The sequence below is a fragment of the Zootoca vivipara genome, chromosome 14 (assembly GCF_965207765.1).
Source record: "Zootoca vivipara chromosome 14, rZooViv2.hap1.1, whole genome shotgun sequence".
NCBI classification, from domain to species: Eukaryota; Metazoa; Chordata; class Lepidosauria; order Squamata; family Lacertidae; genus Zootoca; species Zootoca vivipara.
This window is the reverse complement of record NC_142597.1, coordinates 42,294,089-42,319,026: the sequence shown is the minus strand read 5'-3', so window position 1 is coordinate 42,319,026 and position 24,938 is coordinate 42,294,089. Positions and strand designations below refer to the sequence as shown.

General features: G+C 44.6%; 1 protein-coding gene across 1 annotated transcript in view; it reads left to right on the top strand.

Annotated features, from left to right (window-relative positions):
• CLTC (clathrin heavy chain) overlaps positions 1-24,938 on the top strand; it is a 77,627-nt gene that overhangs the window by 1,985 nt on the left and 50,704 nt on the right. The gene's annotated exons all lie outside the window — the stretch shown is intronic.

Here is a 24,938-nt window from a genome sequence, read left to right as displayed (position 1 = left end):
ATTTGGAAGAGTGGAGGGAATATGTGTGAGTTTGTGTAATGTATGCACACATGTGTGTTTTAGGGTCTTAGGCAGGCATCCCCAAACTTTGCCCCTCCAGGTGTTTTGGACTACAATTCCCATCTTCCCCGACCACTGGTCCTATTAGCTAGGGATCATGGGAGTTGTAGGCCAAAACATCTGGAGGGCTGCAGTTTGGGGATGCCTGGTCTTAGGTCTTGGGTGCTCTGAGGCTAGGAAGCCACCTGGCAGGCATAGTAAAGCTGCTGGGAGTGGGGAGATGAGAAGACAGGTGATGGGGATTAAAGGGGAGCATTAGAGGAGGGGTGGAAGCAAGAGGGATGTGTGCCTAATTTTGCACAGGGAAGGAAGGTCATGGGGTTAGCTGGAAGTGTGTGTAGGAAGCAATTTGTGTGGTAGTACCGGTATTGTCCTGTAAAGAGGGGATGCTGTGTGAGGCAGTGGTAAAATGGCTCTGATTAAAAGGATGGGGTGCTCCAGAGAAGGTTAGGGGGAAACAAGTGTCAATATGTAGAGAGTAAGGAAAAGAGGAGGCGGTTCTGTGACCTTCCAGGAGGAGGAGGAGGAGGAGGGAATGATGCTATCTGTATGACAGTGTAGAGAGGGAAGTGTTGGGAGTGATTCCTTTGGGAGAGGAGGAAAGCAAGTTCTGCTGAATGAATCAAGGGAGTGAGTGAGGAGTTGAGGTGGTGAATGAAACTGAGATGGGGGCAGGAGCTTTAGGGGAGCTGGGAGGCAGGATGGGGGCCTGAGGCATTTAGGTGGAGAACTGAAAGTGACTGGGAGTTTAGAGGCTTGCAGGTAGGGAGGAGAGAAGGTGGTCCTCAGATAATGTAGTAGGAGAGAGGTGGCTGGGGCTGTTTGGGCAGCATTTGGAGGAATTGTGGGGTGGGACAAAACCTTTTGGAGTAACAGGTGTTTCTGTATGGCATGGCAGGAAGGAAGATGATCCTGGAGTAACTTTGAAAGGGAGGGGAGGCCTGACTGTGAGTGGGATTATAAAGCCATTCTAGGTAATGTGGAGGAGATGGGGCTCCAGAGTAGCAACAGTAAGGTTTAAAATAAATAATGGAGGAGAGAAGAAATAAAGGCGATTGGGATTAAAGTATTTGTGTATGGAGAGGGGCAGTCCTGTTTGGAGACTAAGAGGGTGGGGTGGGTGAAATTTAGGGAGGTTCTTCAAAGTGGCTGGCATTAATGTTTGGGCATATACGGTAGTGTGGGTGGAAGTAGCCCTGGACTAATTTGAAGGGGTAGATCTGTGTGAGAGGGAGGTGGCTGTTCCTCCATGTGATGGATATGGCAGGGTTAGGGAAAAGCCAAGAGGAATTATTCTGATGCTTAATTGGGTGTGGTATATTTGCCTTAATGTAGTTTAACTTGTTAGGCTAATGCAGGGGCTTGATGGGAGCAAGAACCTGACCTGTAGTTAGTGGTCAGGGAGTCGATTGGTTTCTGGTTAATGATTTGTGTGACTGCTGAGTGCAGAGTTTTTCTGGAAGAATTATGTGACTAGAACCAGGCAGAAGATGATGTGAGTGATTGATGATGTAGATTTCATGGGAGAGAGATTTGTATAGCGGGTTAAGATTTGGTAATGTTGCAAATAACTCTGCAGGGGAAGCCCAAAAGGTATGTTGGGTATGCATGGACAGTTGAAGTGAGAGTGAGCCGATAATTCAACTGGCACATGTTTCTTATGTTTTTCAAGCTCTATCCAGTGTTTCCCTTAGGGATCATGTCCCAGCTGATGATGAGAAACTGTAAGGAGTTTGAAACAGGAGGTAGCGAGAAGAAATTATGTGATGTTCTAGGGAGGTCAAATAGCATCAGTGCTAGGGCAGCTGGGTTTGGTTGACTTCAGGGGCTGGGCGTTAAGTTAGGCTGAACTTAATAAAAAAGTATTTGGAACTAAAGGAATTCTGTGGTATAATGTGATGTGTAATCCAAGGTCAGAGGTCATAGTGGGACCAGGTGCGCAATATCCAGTCACTTTGAGGTGTGCATAAAAGGTAGAGACTAATGTTGGTGCTGTGCAGCTTGTGGCAGGTAAATAGAAGTGCAGGAGTAGAATCCAGGTGATTGGAGCTGGATCAAAGTCAGATGCATTTGAGGATTCCTTCTCTTTGTGATGAAGGTTGAGAAAGGCAATACTCGTCTTCCTGTGGGTGGAGCTGGAGGTTGTAGTAGTGACTGTGCAGGTACCTGCCTACAAAGTGCACCCCAATCACTCTAGGGAATGGCCCTTTGAGTTCCTGAAGTGGAAGGAACAAACACACTGCTACTCTTGAATCATAGCTTAACTGTTGAAATAGCATTCCCTGTTAGGGGAAAGGTTATCTATCACAGCAACATTTCCCAGCTTTACTCAAGGAATCTGCTGCCTTCAGTGTCTGTAGAGAAGTTGGGTGTGTGTGAGCAAGTAAGAGTTGCATTCCCTTGATGTGTAGATGCTGTCGTCCTAGGTGTGCAAAGATGGCTCAGTGATGGTGAATTTTCTCCTGTACCTTGATTGTTCACTTCCCTCCAAGCAGGCACTTCAAGTTGCTTGTGCTCAATGATCTTAAAATCAGAACTTCCTGTATTTACATTATTGCTTCATTGAGCTGCTTTCCCTCTGCCCCTTCTTGCCCGCCATTCAGATGTCAGCCTGACCTAAGATCTGACACATGCAAACTTTGCATTGTAAAGGGGGAGCTTAGCTAAGTAGTTTCTACTGCAATTCCTACTGTTGCCACTTCACAAGAATAATATAATCCTTATTGTGTGGGTGGCACTGGATCGCTGCCTCCAGTAGTGCCTACTGGGAAGTTTGTGTGAGAGGGAGGGAGGTGTTTCTGCCATGCTTTGTTCCTTGTTTGCCTGCAAATACTTTGATTGAGCAAAATGGGGTGGGGGGATCACCTTAGAAAAAAAAGAAAAAAAGGAAAGAAAATTGACAGGTGCTACTCATAGTACAGCGGTACCTTGGTTCTTAAACTTAATCCGTTCTGGAAGTCTGTTCCAAAACAAAAGCGTTCCTAAACCAAGGCACATAGAAAGTACTGTAATGCAGAACGGATTAATCCGTTCCAGACTTTTAAAAACCTCTAAAATAGCAATTTAAAAAGAATTTTACTATCTAACGAGACCATTGTTCCATAAAATGAAAGCAATAATCAATGTACTGTACTATAAAATAAATTAAACAGTATTGTAGATGATAAAAATAAATATTATTTTTTCTTACCTGCACTGATGATAGTAATTGTTTGGATGGGGGACTTTTATCCTTCTCCGCAGTCGCACAATCAATCAATCAATCAATCAGTAGCTGAACTGGGATCCACACAGTCACAAAAACAAATGAACTGAAAAAGCCTCGAAACAAAAAAACTGAAAATTAACTGAAAAAGCCTCGAAACAAAATAAATAGAAAAAACAAAAGCACCAAATATAAGCTCCAAATTTCACCTTAGAACACTGTAATAGGAAACGAAAGGCTTATATTACAATGGGGACGCAAATTAGCAGCACAACAGGGGACACAGGGACTCAAAATGGAGCACATTCGGCTTCCGAAAAAAAAGTTCAAAAACCGGAACACCTACTTCCAGTTTTGCAGCATTTGGGTTCCAAGTTGTTCGTGAACTAAGCTGTTCGAAAACCAAGGTACCACTGTACTTGCAGCTGGTTTTCAGATGTTTGTCTATTGTGAACATGTCTCTGAACTTAGTGGCAGCAAGAACAGATCTCTGATGTGAGTAGCTGTACTGTAAAAAGAAAAATTCCTGATCTGGCTTCCTGTTGAGCATTGGCTTCTAGCCTCTTGTGTCAGGAAGAACCAGGCAAAGAAGCAGTCGCAAGTCACGCTCCTGCAGGCTTCCTTGCTGCACAGACCTTTGGCAGCACAACCTGGGAGAGAGCCTTTGCATTGTTCCTCCTTGGTATTTTTGTCGAAAATGCACACCCTGCAGATTTCTGTGACTCTTGCTTATATTGTACAGATAGATTGCTTGATTTGCAATTTGGCATCGTTTGAAAATCAGCACTTGCAGCATAGGGCAGAATAGACTATTGGGCAGTCTCCCAAGAATATTCATCCTGCCTCTATGCAAGTTTCCCAGTATTTTCTGTCTGGGATCCTGAAACATGAGCTGCTATGCAGCAGAGAATGATTCTTAATGGGTGGCACAACACCAGGGGAAACCTTCGCCTCACCTCTTTACTGTTCTCCTGTACATAAATGGTTACCATCCACTCCTTTGGGGAAAAGAGAGAAGCATGACACTTAAAGAGAATGTTGCAGCAAGGGCAAAACCTGTCTTCCTGCATCATTTTTGATCATGCTAGTCCTTGCTGATGGGGTTCCTGCCAAGCTCCTTGTCATTTACTTTGCAGGCATTCCTTCTGTCATAACGAGGGGCTCTTGGTAGTCTTGGGGGCTAGACCACCCTGGTCCCTGATAAATTTTGGAGACCTGGATGAAAACTCCCTTGGTTTGACCTGGAGTTTGTACATAAAAGTTTTGCCTGAAATTTCACTTTGTTGATGGGCTTTAAGCTGCAGTGCTTTGATGTCATTATGGCTGTGGGAGAAATTCAGGGCTGCCTCCTTTTGAACCCGGCCGGTCCTGGTTAATGTATGCAAGCAACTGTTTCTGGAAAATGCTTTTTGTGTGGTGCCAAAGTTCTTGCCAAGGAGACTGCATAGGATGATAAGGCAAAATGTAGATGAAGTTGGCGAGAGGCAGTACTCTTGCTCTGCTCAAAGTTATCGCAGCTGCTTTCTTTTGTTTGGAGGCCCCTTCAGAAACCTGAGGTGGGGTTCCCCTTCATGGGGATTTCCCTGAAATAGGGTGTAACTCTGCTTGAATCCTTTGAATGCTAAAAAGATGATAGAGAAGGAAGCTTGGTATATGCACGTCTTCGTTTTTCTAAGACAGCTGACTTCAACTTGTAGTAATTTAATTTGTTTGCCATTGACAAAAAAGTGGAGGGGGGAATTTTTGCAACCATTTCTTTAGGAGTGGTCAGAAGGGTGCAAAATGTTTGGGCACCACATACTGTGGAGCCTCCTTTGCTTATCCTGCATGCCTCTTGCTTTGCTGAGATTGATGCAGCACAACAAACTGGTGTGGTTTTATTACTCCATTTTCACCCCACTTTTCTTCCAAGGAACTCCTAGGTGGGGTGCATGGTGTTTTAGGGTGCCTGGTCTTCCCATCCAGCTATTACTAGACTGGACTTGGTTGGCTAAAACAATGCTGCCTTGTCTTCCATCAACCATGCTGTGCAGAAGTGTTCTTCTCCCTCACCTGTTCAGAGTGGGGAGGGGGGCAAAGTGGTTGGCTATGCATGCTGTGATGTCACAGCCACTATGTGGTCTCTGATAGGCTGGGATCACTCACAGGGAGCTAAAACAGAAAGTGACACTGAAACAGCAGCAAAGCGGGGAACAGTGGCTGCAGAGATGGGATTCAGGGCCTTTGTGTTGCTTTGCCCGTTTGGAAAGCATTTCTGATTAAACTTTATGGCACAGAATTTAGGCTTAGTTCCTAGTATGTGGAAATGCTAACCTGGAAGCATGATGGGGTTCGAGGAAAAGGAATAGAAATGAAACATTTAGTGTCCTCAGGTGGGTGGGAATTTGCATTAATGGTTTGGTTTTTAAAAAAAATACATTGCATGGCAACTCGGTGCAAGTTCATTAGTTGAACCTCAAGAAAAACAATGAAGGCTCTGAATTCTTAACATGCTAAGACTTCAGTTCTGTTCACACTTATCTGGAAGTAGATCTCAAGTAGGTTGAGCTTCATTTTGAATAGATTTCCATAGGAGTGCACTATAATTTTCACATGCCCAAAGCTCTGTGCATTAGATACATAGGCATTGGCTAAGTTTAATAATATTTTTTTTGGGGGGGGGAGAGGGATTGTGAACTTTTATTACCTTAGTGTTTGCTGGAAATATAAATGCTGCTTCATGTGGGAGAGCAGAGTTGAGCAGTCTGTAAACCCCCCTGTATTTAAATTCTGCCCTCTATTATTTTGAATTAAATGTTTTTGGATTCCCACAGACCGAGATGCCAGCATTGGTATCTGGGTTATTTCAAGCAAGGTATTGTCAGGTGCTGCAGGTAGGGTCTCCTCCGTTTGCTGGATATCTCGGCCTCCGTTAGCTGACGGGTGATGCATTATTCAAGAAGCAGGCTATGCGTGTCTGCCTCCTTTGAGCCTCAAAGTGACAAATGAAACCTGCATCCCTGCTCACTTTCAGCATGGGCAGTTGGCTTTGGTAACGGTCTGTTGCTCTGGCAATGAAACGGTCTGTGTAAAAGAAAACTGGCCTCCTTTCCGTGGTGTACCTCCTGTGGAAAAATTTCTCCATCTGCACGTATATTTGGTACCTTCCTGTACTTCTGCCTCCTGGTGTGGAGGAATATGTTGTTCATGTTTTGCAGAACAGTTGAAGTGGTTTGGAGATTATCGTGTTTAACTTTAAGCTGTTTTCACTTTGCAACTAGAAATCTGATAAGGCAAGCCATTTACAGTGGTACCTCTACTTACGAATTTAATGCGTTACGAATGCACATTCGTAAGTCGAAAAAAATTGTAAGTCGAATCCCATAGGAATGCATTGGGAGAAAAAATTCGTAAGTTGAAGCAACCCTATCTAAAAATTTGTAAGTAGAAAAAAATCCTATCTAAACAGCATCCAAGATGGCGGACGGAGCTCCATTCGTAAGTAGAAACATTTGTAAGTCGAGTCATTCGTAAGTAGAGGTACCACTGTATCTGGTTGCCTCTGACAAATTACCCCCAAAAATCTACCTGCAGATGGATCAGGCAGGAAGCTCTTTTAATCTGTCTCCAGAGGATCCAATAAAATATTATAATGTTCCATCCAAGTCTCAGTCCAGTAGCCTCTTTTTAGCCATTATTTCTCACACATCTAGTTATGAGGCAGAAATTTGTCCGCAAATGGGAAGAGGGTTTTGCACTCTCAGACTTTCTGTGTGCCACAAATGATTGACACTGACATGCAAGCAGGTAAAATAGATAAAAATTTAGTAGTTCAGTAGGTGACTGAATACTGTAACCTTAATGGAGTTGGTTTATGCAGCAGGGAGCTTTAGGCTTATGTTAATACACTGGAGAGTTATTAATGACTCTTGAAACATAAGCAGTTATGGATTAAAGATGTAAAAAAGTAGGCTTCTAGAATGTATTTTTGTTTTCAGCATATGCAAACAACTCTGCACATCAACAGAACAAAGCATAACATAGCAAGGAAAACAATATCCAGGGATGAGTTAATATTTGAACTTCTATTCTTTGACAGTCTTGCAAGGCTGTTATGAGTAAATAGAAAAATCATGACAATGTCTAAATGTCCAATCTAATATAAAACACATTACCGCTCTTCCCAGGTCTTGAAGTTCTTTTCTTTGGTGTGTGTCTTTGCCCTCTCCCCAAGCCTTTGAAAGACGGGTGCAAGTACCATGTCCAAGCATTGTTGCTTGGTGAAAATCTAGGCTCTTTGAAGCCATGGGAGGGGAAAACTAAAATACCTGCAGTACTTCATTAAACTGTGTTGTTTTAAATTGTTTAAATATTTTATATTGTCCTTTGGTAAACACTCTGAGGGGACCTTATATGTATTTCATGCTTCAAGAACATGAAATACAACTGTTTATTATATTTAAAGGTAAAGGTAAAGGACCCCTGACCGTTAGCAGACGACTCTGGGGTTGCACCGCTCATGTGGCTTTACTGGCCAAGGGAACCAGTGTTTTTCCACAGACAGCTTACGAGTCATGTGGCCAGCTTCTGGCGAAACCAGAGCAGCGCACAGAAACACTGTTTACCTTCCTGCCGGAGCGGTACATATTTATCTACTTGCACTTTGACGTGCTTTCGAACTGCTAGGTTGGCAGGAGCAGGGACCAAACAACGGGAACTCACCCCATCAAGAGGATTTGAACCGCCAACCTTCTGATCGGCAAGCCCAAGGCTCTGTGCCACCTGCATCCCTTCATATTTATTTTTATGCAAACCATATGTCAAACGAAATACACCGAGTACTGGAAGGAAAGCTACCAGTTCCTGCCCCCTTTGGATTCCAAATTATAGCCACTTAGAATTTTGTTTACTATTGTAATATTTATATACTGGCATTAAGCAGTATGTAAATAACTAATAATGGGTTTGCAGTAGTGTGAATTTATTGTAAAAATATTTTTAAAACAATACTTCTGAAACATAACTGTGGTTATTCTAAAACCTCGTGAGTTTTTGTCTGTTTTACAAGCCCTTACCCTTTCCCCATTCATCCCTCAGTAAAAACCAGGGTTCGAAATTTGCGGTCACCAGTCGCATTTTGTGACTGGCAACCAGCCTTTTGCAACTGGATGGTGATGTCCAGGCACCACCTGCTTGGCCGGGTCATTCATGGGGTCTTCAGGCTAGTGCAACAGCAAAAGACCCAGGTCCCAGGAACCACATGACTCCTGGCGTTCCCATCCCAGTTTCTGACACTGGTAAAAACCTCCTACCCCGTGGATTTTTCCAGTTTTTCTCCCCATATTTCTTAAAATATGGCCTTATGTGCAGCAGATTGCAACCTAGCTGTTCCAGAACCTTTCTTTAAAATGTGGATGAAGTCTTGTCTGTGGAACTATTTGGGGTCAAAGGCTTTATGGGTCGCAGCCTTTATATTGCAAAGGAGGATGGTTGGATAGCCTTACCCTAGGTAGCCAAGGCCATTCTTGACAATATAGAGACAAATCTCTGTTCGGTCACTTGGCACAGAAAAGTTCACATTTTATTCATTTGAGCTCGTTGTTCATCCCCTGAGTAATTCACGATGGCAAATGTCTTATGAGATTTTTTATTCAAAAAGGCGCTCGCAAGAAGAGCTATGGAAAGTGAAAGGTACCAGCAGCAGGATCATCTGCCATCTAAGATTGCTGGCTGTGCTCTTCATGCCACCCACTTGTTGTATGGTGGAACACATACAGGCATGCTCAGCGCCTCTTTTCTGGAAATCATCTAAACCAGACATCCCCAAACTGTGGCCCTCCAGATGTTTTGGCCTACAATTCCCATGATCCCTAGCTAACAGGACCAGTGGTCAGGGATGATGGGAATTGTAGTTCAAAACACCTGGAGGGGCGTAGTTTGGGGGTGCCTGATCTAAACACTTTCTGCCTATTCTCTTACCTTCATATTACGACTCCCTATTAATGACAGTCTTGTGGCACCTTAAATGACCAGCAGATATTGTAGTATAAGCCTCCCTGGTCCACTTCATCAGATGCATCACTTAACATCCTCTGTTGGTGGGAATAAAAACATATGCTTATGGGCATAAAGTGCAGAGATGTCATGCATCTGAAGTGAGTTTCAGTACAGGAAAGCTTATTTTACAGAAAGTGTGTCCTCTAGAGCCATATTTCTTAACCTGGGATGGCCTTTAGATGCTGTTAGACTACAGCAGCCTTTTCCAACCTGCTGTCACCAAGATATTTTGGACTCTGACTCTCATCAGCCGCAGCCAGCATGCTGTAGTGGGTGAGGCAGATGGGAGTTGGGAGTAAAAAATATCTGGCGGGTAGCAGGTAAAAAAATCACGATTTAAATCACTAGTCAGTAAGACTTGATTTAAATCATTTCATTTTTTTACAGAAAGGCATTCCTGCTGGTATAATCTTAATATTTACAATCAGGTGAAGGTTTCATTTTTGGAATAATAAATTTTCAGAGTAGTTTTTACAGTTATATAAAAATTACTGACTTGGTTATACTATTAGAAATACATAGATAATTATGAAATTATTGTGAGGTTTAATAAGTTAACTGTTTATATTTGGACAACTTTTCTGCTATACTTTATTGGAAGGAGAAAAGCAATCATTTCCTTAATAACAATTTCCTTAAAAACCAACTTAAAAGACTGTGTTTCAGCACACATGAAAAACTTAAAACAAATTCTTATTTTTTGAAGAATAGCCTTTGGACTATAATGCAACTTAAATAGAAAACTATCTTTAGAATGATTTTTTCTCTCCAAAAGCATTTTATTTTAAAAATCCAATTTAAATTTTAAAAAATCTGGGTTTGGTTTTTTAAATAAAAAAAATCATTGATTTTTATCCACCCTGAAATAAACCTTGTTAGCTTCGAAATTGCTGCAACACTCTTTGCATCTGCTCTTCCAATAGCTATCTCTGCAGAAGCTATCAACTTTATTAATGGTGCTGCAAGTTGTTCACTGGGTCCAGCAATACTTCTGAAGGCAAGTTGCTGGAAGCTACAGGAGAGGAGTGTGCTCTTGCGCTTCGGTCCTGCTTGCTGGTTGTAAGCTGGTGGCCCCTGTGAGAACAGGATCCTGGACTGGATGGGCCATTGGCCTGATTCAGCAAGCGCTTCTGATGTTCTTACGGAAGCCACAGAAGTTAACAGGTACACGAAGCCAAAACGCATGTTGAACCTTCCTAACAAAACAGAAGGTGAAGAGGAAGTGTGAAGTCAGGTGAGACCTGAACGCAGGCCAAAGTAGGGGCATGAGAATGGAATGAGAATGGGCAAAGAGAGAGGTTTGGAAAGAGTCTCTTTGCAAAGGCAAGGAAGGTAGGAGCCCTTGTATGGTTTGGAAATCTATACCTTTGCCTGCAGAAGGTGAATTAAGTATTAATAGAATTACGTTGTCAAAAAAAAGATGCCACCCTCCTCCTGGAGGGAGTTAAAATGCATTTGTTGCAGCGTACAGACAGACAGGAATACAGGAATGGTTACACAATATATCTTATATGGCGCAGTGTCAAACAAAAAAAAAATCCCTGCTCCACCTCTCTGACAGAGGCCAAGAGGAGGGTGGGGCATTGACTGGGCCTGTCTGCAGTCAGGAGGTTCTTGCTTGTTCTGAGAATGAAATTTTAAAAATCTGGATTTTAACTGCCTTGTTCTCATCCAGGAAGAAAGTGCTCCAGGTTCCAAAAGTATGGAACCTAGTAGGTTAGGGGAAACTTTCAGCGTGCAAAAATGTGTCTACTGTGCAGTCTTTGGAAGATAAACGTGTTGCGGGAGGACGGGGCCCAGTTTTCTCTCCAGTAAAAGAACAATGGCCTGCATCCGGTTGTGTGCTATGAAATCTGGCGAAAAATGCTGAGAATGCAGCCTGGTCACTTCCTCCTGGAAAGTGACAGCTCAGAGGCTTTTCTAGCAAAATACGCCAACTTTTCTACTGGAAGACACCCAGTGGCTTTGCTGTTGTCAGCATCTTTTGTTCTTTAATTGTCATCTGCGGGGGTTAATTGTTAGAAAGTTTAAAATGCCTTCCTTACACATTGGTCTTCCTCATTCCCTGTTGCCGCAGTACTTCTAATGATGTTTGAGGGAAATGGTCCTGTGCTCTTCAGCTTATATTATAGCAGGTATAAAGCTTGGTGCTCCCAGGCTGCTTAGTGTTAAGCAAGGTGTTGCTCAAGAGTAAAGGTAAATGGAATGTAATTATCCAAATAGCAGAGTAGGTACAAAATGGCCTCCTGGGAGATTAGGTAAACCTTTCTGGCTTTTAATGCATACTTACAGCAAAACAAGTGTGTGTGTATCACACACACTTGTACAGAACTTGTATCCTTCACTTTCTATAAAATATATATCCACAAGCATTAAAAACAAAAACCTTGATGCATCACTAGAATGAAGAACCATAAAATCTCTTTTGTTACATAAAGGTAAAGGGACCCCTGACCATTAGGTCCAGTCGTGACCGACTGAGGTTGCAGCGCTCATCTCGCGTTATTGGCCGAGGGAGCCGGCATACAGCTTCCAGGTCATGTGGCCAGCATGACAAAGCCGCTTCTGACAAACCAGAGCAGCGCACGGAAATGCCGTTTACCTTCCCGCTGTAGCGGTACCTATTTATCTACTTGCACTTTGACGTGCTTTCGAACTGCTAGGTGGGCAGGAGCAGGGACCGAGCAATGGGAGCTCACCCGTCGCGGGGATTCGAACCACCGACCTTCTGATTGGCAAGCCCTAGGCTCTGTGGTTTAACCCACAGTGCCACCTGCATCCCCTTTTGTTACATAGTGAACACTAAACACATTTTGGCCATGCTGCCTGGCATAATAGAACTATGGGACAGATCCACACCATCAATTTAGACCACAGGGCTTTCCCCTAAATAATCCTGGGAACTGTAGTTTGTTCAGGGTGCTGGGAATTATAGCTCTGTAAGGAGAAAATGTAATTTCCAGAATTCTTTGGGAGGGGGAGGCATGTGGTTTAAATGTACATGTATGGTATAGACCTGTCCATACATGTGGTGTCTGGCAATGGGAGCTCACTACCCTCGAGTGGTAGTGGAATGCTGTCTTTGTTGTTATCTTCTAGCATGGGACTGTCGTCATACAAATACTTCTATTTTTGCCCTCTATATGGATATGGGTAATACCTTAAGTGCTGACAGCCACTGATTCACCCGGCGAAGTAGACTTATTCTTATTCTACTTCTGTGGGAAATAGCAATTGTGATAAAGGTAAAGGACCCCTGACAGTTAAGTCCATTCGCAGATTAGTCTGGGATTGTGGCGTTATCTCTCTTTAAAGGCCGAGGGAGCCGACGTTTGTCCGCAGACAGCTTCCGGGTCATGTGGCCAGCATGACTGAGCCGCTTCTGGTGAAACCAGAGCAGTGCACAGAAACGCCGTTTACCTTCCCGTCGGAGCGGTACCTATTTATCTACTTGCACTTTTTGGCGTGCTTTCGAACTGCTAGGTTGGCAGGAGCTGGCAATGGGAGCTCACCCCATTGCGGGGATTCGAACCGTCAACCTGATCAGCAAGCCCAAGAGGCTCAGTGGTTTAGACCACAGCTAAAGACCAATTTATCGTCACAACCTGTTTGGTGTATGTTAATGTGCAAAATACCATTTTTAATTTTTTTTAAAGTATATTAAGGAACAAGGTATCCAGATTAGTATTGCCTGCAGTTTGTAATTATGTGTGCAGTTGATAGCATTTTTCAAAAACCCTTTATGGTTAAAAGAAATAAATGGTTTGAGATTTTCAGGGAGCTGAAGAGACAGATGAGTAAAATGCTTCGGTGCTGTAGTAATAGCAGCTGCCCTTCAGTCCCCCTTTGTTTTGGGATGTGTGGATCATATAAAATAGGTTTGGAGTAATTTTGGTGGCCTTCCAGATACTGTTGGACTTGTACTGGCCAGCAAGGCTAATGGTGAGGGATGGAATGACAGGAACTGGAGTATATCAGCATCCGGAGGGCCACAGATTCCTCATCCCTTTTGTGTGTGTGTGTGTGAGAGGGGGGGGGACAGTACAGTACAGTGTTACCTTGGCTCCCGAACAAATCGGCTCCCGAACGCTGCAAACCCAGAAGTGAGTGCTCCAGTTTGTGAAAGTTTTTCGGAAGCTGTATGTCCGACATGGCTTCCGCAGCTTCCGATTGAGTGCAGGAAGCTTCTGCAGCCAATCCGAAGCTGCACTTTGGTTTTTGAACTGTTTCAGGAGTTGAATGGATTAAGTTCAAGTACCAAGGTACCCCTGTACTGAGCTAGGTGGACCAGCGTGATTTGGTATAAAGCAGTATCCTGTGTTCCTAAAAGGACAAAAAGAGAACCAGGGAGCATTTGGGACATAGTCTCTTAAGATGGTGAGGAGATCAGTAGCTGCTCTTGATATACTGCTGTGACCAAATGAGAAATCCATTAGGCATATAGTCAGTTATCCTGATCACCAAGGATATTCTTTCCCTGGCTTAGGTGCCATGATCCTTAAGATATGTTTGTGGAGAGCTTGCGGGCATTTTGATAGAATCCTGAGCTTTCTTTGTTTCTCACCCTTAATTTGGAAAAAAAGAAGTAGTGTTTTTATTGATGGAACTTCTGCTTGCTCACCTGCGTGATGGATTGCAGTCACTGCCTGCAGCTGTTTGTCCCGACACCATCGACCAACTAGGGTGTCTCCTGACATTGGTTCTGCAAAAATTTGACAGGATTGCTTATTCTAGCAGATGGCTATAATTAAGGTAAATCTGCCTTGCTTTGTTGCTTAAGTGCTGTGGCTAAGCTATGTCTTTGCTCAGATAACTGTTACCATCTGCCACACTTTGGCCCTGTTATACGCAGTCAATGAAATTAATAAAACATGGATTTCCATAAATTTGTGTAGCCAACTGGGTGTTAAAGGCCATTTCAGCCTTTAAAAGGTAGTGAGCTGGAAAAGAGAATAGAAGAAATGGGGGACAGGTGCAGATAAGATCTCTTTAATAATGTGATTTGTATTCCACACTTGCACCAACCCCAGATAAAGTGACTTGTGTGAAGCTAACAAAGTGTATACACAAAACTTTTTAAAAAAAGTTGATCCAGGAATCATTACACTCTTTTTGTTTAGAACAAGTGCAGGGAACATTTATCCTTCTAGATAGAATCATAGAGTTGGAAGAGACCACAAGGGCCATCCAGTCCAACCCCCTGCCAAGCAGGAAACACCATCAAAGCATTCTTGACATATGGCTGTCAAGCCTCTGCTTAAAGACCTCCAAAGAAGGAGACTCCACCACACTCCTTGGTAGCAAATTCCACTGCCGAACAGCTCTTACTGTCAGGAAGTTCTTCCTAATGTTTAGGTGGAATCTTCTTTCTTGAAGTTTGAATCCATTGCTCCGTGTCCGCTTCTCTGGAGCAGCAGAAAACAATCTTTCTCCCTCCTCCATATGACATCCTTTCATATATTTGAACATGGCTATCATATCACCCCTTAACCTTCTCTTCTCCAGGCTAAACATACCCAGCTCACTATGCCGTTCCTCATAAGGCATCGTTTCCAGGCCTTTGAGCATTTTGGTTGCCCTCTTCTGGACACGTTCCAGCTTGTCAGTATCCTTCTTGAACTGTGGTGCCCAGAACTGGACACAGTACTCCAGGTGAGGTCTGACCAGAGCAGAATTCCTTCCCATTGATTGTGCCCTGCTAGGGCTGATGGGAGTTAAAGTTAGCAACATCTGGAAAGACCAAATGCTCCCCACACACCTGTTTCAGCTTATAAAACCATTGTGTGTGTCTATAGTAAGAAGTACTGTACTTCTGGAAGATATTGTACCCCGCCCTGTGAGCCAAAACGACTCTTAGAGCAACTTACAGAAAAACAAAACAGTTCTGAGATTGTCCCTGTCCTAAGGTCTCGGGCACACAAGGAAAAAGGAACAGGAGGGAGAAGGGAAAAGGGAAAAGCAAGTTCAGGCAACAGTTGTTCAAGTTACACTCACATCCTGTGTGAGTGGCAGTTTTGGCTGCTTTGCCCTTGCTAAAGAGCAGCTCTGCCCCAGAAGCACTTCTGCCACCACACCAGATTCAGCAGCAGTTCTAATGAATCGTGTCCAGGACAGGGCAGTTTCTGCAACACAGTACTTTCCTCAGACAAGTCCTTGGCCAAGTGGAGCCAGAGTCAGTCAGTCAGTCAGTCAATGAAGCACTCTGAATGTATGAGCGAGAATATTAAAAAGCGAAAGACGGTTAAGAGAGTGTTGCATTTCAAGGCAGCATGTTTCATTTGAGCAATGCTGGTTTGGCACAGTAGATTTAGTGAAGGGAGTGGTGCATTACTAATAGCTTGTGAATGGTTACTCGCAGAGGTGTGGCTTTACAACAGAACTTGACGGCGCAGTTGTAGACAAGGCGCTTGTGGGGAGCTGAAATGGAAGATAAGGCATAGTAGTGCATGAAGGCAGATGGAGTGCCAGGAGTGCCTGGCGTGCTATGGTCCATGGGGTCACGAAGAGTCGGACACGACTAAACGACTAAACAACAACTGTGCATGAATTAGTTGCCCTTCTCTCTGTGTTATATCAAAGTTGGCAGCCTACCCTGCTGCTCCCGAGGCATGATCTTTGAGGCTGCTCTGATTCTTAAGAAGCCTTGCTTTAAAAAATAAATCAACATGCTTCTAGTTGGTGTTGTGACTCATATTGGCTCCGCTTAGGTCTGGTAGACCCATGTTTGAGCTGGTGCAAGGCTACCTGAAGCTCACTGATGCGGCCTCTTAGAGGGACTTGCCCACTTCCCAGGCTGGCAAGGATAAAACTACCATAATTCTCAGTGGAATACAAAGTATAATTATTTACCATTTTAGCTGCTGTAGTGTCTGGCCATGTGGTGGTGTGTATTAAACAGGGTTTATATACCACTTAATCTTTAAGTTGGTTTTATTATTGTTGCTTTGCAGTCAGCTTTTGTTTGTTTGTGAACCCACCTCAGTATATATATTCTTGAAGTGAAAGGCGGTGTATAAATTGCTCTAATATTACATAAAGACATGAAATGAGCAATCTGAATGAAACTGTTTAAAATGTTACAGCAGTCTTAAACGGGGGGCTGACAAGAATTGCTGTGTGAACTGAGGAAAAGGTGGTGTAGAGTTAGAAGCTGGGAAGGAATCTACTGGTCAGGCATTGGACTGGGGACACGGAAAACCTGGGATCTTCACCTGGCTGTGAGGCTCACTGGATGGCTTGGTGTCTTCTGTCCGTCAGCCTCGCCTACCTTACAGGTTGTGCGAATTGACTAGAGGGAGATACACCATGTGTGTTGCCTTGACCATGGAAGATGGACACAATATCAGTGCAGTAAATCTGCCCTTCATCTTTCAACCTGGCAGATTCAAAACCACCTTCTTCTTTGGCGATCACTTGTAGCCGAGTAAGATTGTTTTCCATAAACACAGTTTTAACAATGGGTCCGAAGTGACTGTGGAGGCCAATTCTGGATCCACACATCCTTCCACAGTGGGGACATTGGTTTCCAGGCGGGAGTTGATCATGGTGTGGATTTGCCAAGCGTGCCTTCCTCTTAGCACTGAGATCGAGTTTCTTCAAAGCTCATGACACCTTTCGTAAAGGCTGTTCTCTAACTGGAGCGCTCCCGGGCCAGTGTTTCCCAGTTGTCAGTGTTTATACTACATTTTTAAAGATTTGCCTTGGGACAGTCTTTAAACCTCCCTTGTTGACCACTAGCATTACACTTTCCATTTTTAAGTTCGGAATAGAGAAGTTGCTTTGGAAGACGATCATCCAAAACTACAGCAAATGTGGCATGTAAGTCACATTCTCTTTGACCTTCCCTCTCACTCAGATGTGTTTTCTGATGCAGCTTTTAGTGCCTGCCCCTGTTTGTAGGTGACCTGCTTCAGAGATATGGTGCTCCTGCACCGGAAACACCCCGACTATTAAAAGGCTGATAATGGGCTTGATATCCTTGAAGCACAGCAGATGATTATCCCTGTGATGCAGATCTGAGATGGGTTTGTCTTGTCATTGCCATATAGTCACCCCCCCCCCCCGGACGATAGTCCTTGTTCTATATAAAAACCATACTTCCACGCCAGAGGCAATGAATGTTCTTGAATTTCTCCCCCAGATAGCAGAACAAATACAGCTCTTGTTTTGTTAAACAGCTATTTGTACTGCAGTATAAACCGATCAGAGTTTTATGTGGTGTAGCTTTGAATAGAACAGTCACCATTGGACAGAATTGAGCTATTGCCATTTCTGTGCTAGGGCCTACCCAAACTTACATCTAGGGAGAAATTTCAACACAGTAAAATGTGTGCATTGTGGTAGAAAAGAGGTTGGGGGACATTTTACAGTCTGAGGCCCCCAATTCCCTTCAGACAATCTTCTAATCTAAAGGATAGAAGTGAATGGGGCTAGAAGCAATTGGGGCTCTTACCTTTGCACATAAAGAAGGCTGATCGCCGAAGAATTGATGCTTTTGAATTGTGGTGCTGGAGGAGACTCTTGAGAGTCCCATGGACTGCAAGAAGATCAAACCTATCCATTCTTAAGGAAATCAGCCCTGGGTGCTCCCTGGAAGGACAGATTGTGAAGCTGAGGCTCCAATACTTTGGCCACCTCATGAGAAGAGAAGAATCCTTGGAAAAGACCTTGATGTTGGGAAAGATTGAGGGCACTAGGAGAAGGGGACGTCAGAGGACAAGATGGTTGGACAGTGTTCTCGAAGCTACGAACATGAGTTTGACCAAACTGCGGGAGGCAGTGCAAGACAGGAGTGCCTGGCGTGCTCTGGTCCATGGGGTCACGAAGAGTCGGACACGACTAAACGACTAAACAACAACAACAACCTTTGAACAGTGGGTAACATGCCAGCTAAGCAAAAGCCAGGGATGTTGACGCCCCCCTACACACAAGGACACACCGCTCTCTGTCCTCCATACAGGCAAGCAGGAAGCATGGCCACAGTTCAAGGGCACATTCAAGCCAAAGAACTAGTCATCCTGGAGGATGCAGTACGACTGGGGTGGTGTTGGCCTGATGAGGGGCTGTGACCTAGGGAGAGTCCTGAGGGCCACATAGAGAAGCGTAGAGGGCCAAATTCAGCCCCCTGACCCTGAGGTTCCCTGTATCTGTTGTAAGGAGGAAAGTAACAGGATGGCTTTGTGGGGCGTGAGGGTCTTTGGTACGTAGCCTCGCATGGGACTCCTACGGCTCCACAACATAACTCTGCAGCCGTTACAGAAGTGAAGCACAGGAGTGCCACACCCTGTCTTTATCGGAGGCCAAAAGGAAGGACACAGCTGAATTGGGAAGGTGGAGCCTTTATTGTGCCGGATGAAATGTCACTGATAATAAGGCAGGGTGGCACACAAGGAATTCACACCCTTCTTGATGTTCACAGGAACAATTGTGAAAAGCATCTGCTTCCCCCCACCAAAAGAGCTAACCTTAAGGAGCAGAATAGAGAACTTTTTTTAACTTCTGAAAGGATGTGTGAAAATGGCTGGCTCTTGCAAAACTCTTGCTTCCAGCCTTTGCCCCCCTTATCTGGCTGTTGTGAATGAATCATTCTTTCTTGGTAGTTTACTATACACTGTTGCACAAGTGAGGAACTGAAAGTGCACAGAGTCCTTGGGAAGAGCTCTGCAGAAGAGCTGTGCTTTCAAAAAAAGAGGAGCTAACCGTTCTAGGCTCTCTTGCAGGCTAAACATGGCTGTCTCTCATTTCCTCCCAAGGAGCTCAGAAATGGTCTTCATTCGCTTTCCCCATACCCAGCTGCACTCCAGCTGCTGTATGGCTCCTCCAGCTCCCGTCACCCCTGATCATAGGCCATGTTCGCTGGAGCTTATGAGAGTTGAAGTCCAACAGCACCTAGAGGACATCAGGCTGGGGCAGTCTGATCCACTGCTCAGAGCTGGCCTGCTGTAGGGACTAAGACTGAAGTACAAATCTGGTTTGAATCATAGAGTTGGAAGAGACCACAAGGGCCGTCCAGTCCAACCCCCTGCCAAACAGGAAACACCATCAAAGCCTTCCCGCCTCTACCATGGCGTAGGTACCTAGGCAGAAACTGAGATATGCTAGGAGCTAAGTGGCACCTTAAACCTAGGTTATGGGTGCAACAAGAATGCATAGCTGAAAATGAACGAACTGCAGCTAAAATATTATGTTCATTTTTCACATGGTCTTGTCCTAGCCCACCCCCCTAATATTCTTAAGAGGGCATCTTCTCCAGTCTTCAGAGAGTAGCTGGAAGTGGGAAGGCAGAAAAAGGTCCTCCTTTCCTTCCACTCTGCAGTTTTAATCTGAAATCTTAGGTGCAGTACTGCGCCCAGAGCTCAGAAACTGTTCATGCTAATGAAATCTCCTGTCGCAAAATGCACCTAGAACAATGGGAGTTTCAAACACTGTATAGTCATACCTCGGTTTAAGTATGCTTCGGTTTGAGTACTTTCAGTTTAAGTAGAGTGGGACCTCGACTTACGAATTTAATCCGTTCCGAATGCACACTCATAGGAAACCACATCTAGCCGCGAACGGGTTTTCCTTCGGATGTCCGCTCGTAAGTCGAAAATGTTGGATGTTGAGTAGCTCGTAAGTCAAGATCCCACTGTACTCCGCGGACCGTTTGAAACGGATTAATTCACTTTCCATTACTTTCAGTGGGAAAGTTCGCTTCAGGTTAAGTACAGACTTCTGGAACCAATTGTGTACTTAAACCGAGGTACCACTGTACCTAGGTGGCCTTAGCACAGGTGTGTGGAACCTTTGGCCCATCAGAAGTTGCTGGGCTGCCAGCTCTCATCATTCCTGGCCACTGGCCGTGCTTGTGAGGGCTGATGGGAGTAGAAGTTCAGCAACATCTGGAGGACCAAGAGTTCCCCATTCCTGCCTTCAGGGGACTGAGGCCAAGAGTATGGCTTCCCATCAAAGAACGTAAGAGCCTGCTGGATCAGGCCAAAAAACCACATCTCATCCACCATCCCAGTCTCACAGTGGTCAGATAGGTGCCCTAATGAGACGTGCACAAGCTTGTGTTTCCCAGCAGCTGGCATTCAGAGGGGTACCACATCTGTATCATGGGGATGATACTAACTTACCTTGCAGGGCTCTTGAAGCATTTTTAATGCCTTGGATCCTTGTGAGTGCTATACAAATGTTAAGTATATATGCATCCTCTCTAGAACTCCTGAGGTAGAGAGGGCAGAGGGCAGAGAGTGACTTGCTCAGGGTTACCCATGAGCTTCCCAGCTGGTTAAACAGGGATTTGACTCAGTCCCTCCGTTATAAGGCATAACAGTCCGTGTTGCTTTTGAAAACGAAGCGTAGTTGTGTGTGACACACACACCCTCCTTAAATTTCCCTGTAACACTCTGCAGAAGTGAAAATCAAGTCGAAACAGGAAAATGCGGTTTGCTTAGTAATTGCTGCTTAAATGGCTTTGCTTGAGCTCTGCCCATCCCTTGTGTGATGCTGTTCGTGTTCACTTGGTCTCTTCAGCTTGGAGTAGTGGTTAGAGTGCTGGACCAGGACTTCGGAAACCAGGGTTCAAATCCCTATTCAGCCATAGAACTGAGTGGGTGGCCATGGGCCATTCACTCCCTCTCAACTAACGTACCTCAAAGAATTGTTGTGAGGATTAAATGAGGAGGAGAACCATGTATGCCACTTTGAACTCCTTGGAGAAAAAGTTGGGGTATAAATGCATTCTTACTTTCAGGGGACCGTTTCCGCATGGACTTACCTGTTGGGGAAACAGTCCATGTTAGAGGGTGTGTGTTTGTGTTAGGTTACACATTCATTGTATTCAGTGGGAAAACTTTCTGTTATTGTCCAGAGTTTAAGGGTGGCATTCAACTAAGTTTTGCCCATTGAAATTAATGCACTTGACCAAGAGTCAGTGTGGCATAGTGGATATAGTGTTTGATTAGCAGGGGTCCCCAAATTTATCTGGCTTTGGGCCGGTGCCCGCAGTGCTGATTGTGTGGCGGGCCGGAGGGCGGGTGAGCGCACGCCCATACGCTATTTCCAGCACACTTCCAGGTTGGAGGAGTGCCGGAAATAGCTTGTGTGCATGCGCACGGGCCTCCTCCAACTGGAAGTGCGCTGGAAATGATGCCTGTACATGTGTACAAGCTATTTCCGACGCCTTTCCGATCTAGAAGTGGCCAGCTGCACCGCGCCAGTGAGAGCGGGCGGGGGTTGCTGGGGGCCGCATAAATGAGCCTCGTGGGCCGGATGCGGCCTTAGTTTGGGGAAGCCTGGATTAGGACCTAGGAGCCCAGGGTTTAAATCCCTGCTCCGCCATAAAACTCACTGGGTGACCTTGGGCCAATCACAGCCTCTCAGCCTAACCCACATCTCAAAATTGTTGTGAGAAGAAAATGGGGAGGAAGAGAACCATGTATGCCCTCTTAAGCTCCTCGAAGGAAAGGTGAGATAAATGTAAAAAGTAATATGCAAGTCAGTTCCATTGATTTTAGTGGGTCTGCTCCCAAGTACAACTTAACACGACCCAAAACCTTTGTGCTTAGTTCCAGTTGTTGCAGGGGTGATTTAATTAGGTGTGAATAACATTGTGTGAGTACTGCCACTTTTTACACCCTGGAGCAGAAGGCCTTTTGGGACTCACCATTTACTTTCCCAGGTACCTTGGGCTCGCAACACTCTGCAAGCAGGACCAGCAATTATATATTTCCTGTCCTGGTTTTGTTCCACAGCATCCATGCTTCACTGAATGATTGTGTCCCACCCCCCAATTCCAAAACCATGCAGGAGAAACATTTACCCGCAGGAATAAAAAATTAGGAAGGAAGCTTCTGTAGAACTTTCTTTTACAATCTTGCTGGCTTTGAACTACATTACATTTATTGGCCTTCGAGACTTTTTTAAAAAAAAATTAAGATTCCTACCGTTCAGTGCTGACCTTGAAACTCATTTGCATGCATAATGCTGTTTCTCTTTTTATCTAATTGGAGACCCTGCATTATTTGTAGATGGGACCTGGACAAATAAAAAGCAACAAACTAATTAGCTAGGGTGGTTGCCCGGTTTGCATTAGGCACATGAGGCTTCTGTTGAGCAATCCTTTTTAGCTCTCCCTGCAAATCCCACTTGCCATAGGGCCAATTGCTGGTGCAACACACTAGTGCAAACATCATGGCCAAACACATCCCTCAAAGAATCAGTTAGTAGCCGCTGAAGAAGAGGGCCTCAGTGTCGTAACCCCTGCAGCGTTTCCTCTGGCTGTTCAACAAGTGTTGCTGCAATGCCCACTTCTGCATCCAGCCTTCCCTTAAAACCCTTCCATGTTGGCCTAGCTTTCTAGGCACTAATTTGCATGCTTTGTTCATGCCTTTGAAGGAAAACTGGCTTGCTGTCATCTTGAGACCTTGGGACCTGGCAGCTGTTTAGAATAGAAACTGAATAGAAATGGCTGTTTGGTCATAATCTGGTGTGTGGAAGTGAAGCACTGTAGACCATGGGTAGGCAAACTAAGGCCCGGGGCCCGAATCCGGCCCAAGCGCCTTCTAAATCAGGCCCGCAGACGGTCCGGGAATGAGCATGTTTTTACTCTGCTCTGGGTTATTTGTGGGGCCTCCCTGGTGATATTACATGAGTGGAATGTGCCCTTTTATTCAAAACACATCTCTGGGTTATTTGTGGGGCCTGCCTGGTGTTTTTACATGAGTGGAGTGTGCCCTTTTATTTAAAATGCATCTCTGGGTTATTTGTGGGGCCTAGGAATTCGTTCATTCCCCCCCCCCAAAATAGTCTGGCCCACCACATGGTCTGAGGGACGGTGGACCAGCCCATGGCTGAAAAAGGTTTCTGATCCCTGGTCTAGACCAGCCTTCTCCAACGTGGTGCCTGTTGGGCTCCAGCAACTCCTATCAGCCCCAGCCAGCATGGCCCATTGTCAGGGACTATGAGAGTTTGAAGTTCAAAACATCTGGGCAGCACTATAAAACGCTCTTAATAATCCAATCCATTTTGGTGTTTATTGGAGGTCGCTCCTGACCAGGTGTGCACTGGATTATGGGTTTACCTGCACAGTACATAAGGGATGCAATTTGAATTGGGGAATGTGCCCTGGAGCACACCAAAGCCTCTTTTGTGGTTGTGTATTTAGAAGGGGAGATAGGATTATTTTTATTTTTAGTGTTGCTTATTAAATTTGTATCCAGCCCTACCTCCAAAGGGGCCATGGGCAGATTAGAATTGTATTCTGCCTAGTGATGTAGACTTTCTGGGAATCCCCCCTCCATCCTCAGTGTCCTAGATATGGGGTGTGACATTCACTACAACAAACAAACATCACAGTTATTTTGGTGTTGGTTAAATGCTATATTCAGCACTTTACCTGGAAATTGTTTAGTTTAGTTTATTGTTACGGTTCTCGACCAGCATACACATATATACATAAAACAATCCAAAATACAATCTAAAATATAAGCAATAAATATAAACCATTTCAACCATTATAAAAAAATTTAGATAAAAGAAGATATCACTACTTGGGAGGGTACAACAAATGGTAGCAATGGATCATCTTTGGCTCTGTCCTGAAATTTTTGAGTACTACTAACTAGGTCGGCTCAGATTTTCATGGCTCTAGCACAGAACTTGGCTACCTTTGCTGTCACATTAGATTTAGCATCTGAAAGAAGCCACTCTATATAGAAATTGTCCGAGCGTCCAGGAAGCTCAGCCAGTATTGTGTGGATGAGCTCGCCTCGCACCTCCTCGTAGTAGCTGCATTGCAGGAGTATGTGGCCCATAGTTCTGGAAATTGTTTTTATTGGAATACTTGTTAGGAGATTACAGTAGCATAGGCTTACATTGTACAGAACTTAAATAAATGAAGAAACGGTTAACTGATGGTTTTTAGCATGTCTGAAGAGCTGTGTGCATTAATGCACTTCCTAGGGAAAGTTGGAATTTGGGGGGGGGGGAGTGAGGCTTACCTTCAGGTCAATATGGTAAGAGTTTTATCTCCAGGTTCCCTAGGCCTGTTCAGATACTCTTTACAAGCAGCTCCAGGTAGCCAATATGGTGCCCTCCAGATGCTGCTGCTTATACTGTAACTCCCATGAGCCCCTGTCAGAGGGGGTCACTGGTCAGGGGGAATTACTACTACTGTATTATCATTGATTAATTTATAGGCTTCTATGCAACCGCCTTAAGGTGATGCACATTAAAAACACAAAAAAGCAGCAGATACATTTAAAACAAAACTAAAGCAATACAAAATACACTCTCATGGCAAAGACCCTTTTATCCAGCTGGGAAAGCCTGCTGGAACAAAAATGTCTTTCACCTGTTTCCGGAAAGTGCAGCAGTGGGCACCTTGGATCTTGAATGGAATGCTATTCTGCATAACAGGAGCAGGCAGGCTCCTGAGATTTTTGGAAGACTACAGGTAACTTGCATCTTACATGGGAATTAGGTTCTTGGCTATCACACACTGCAAGCAAATTTGTGTAAAGCCAGGAACTCCCTGGAACTGCCCCCTCCAAAGATGGAGGGCTGTCTGTCCAGCTTCAGGAAGGAGGCGCAAGGGCTCTGACAGGGTCCTAGAGTCCTCCTGCCTCTTTCCCAAAGCCAGGTAAGCATATAG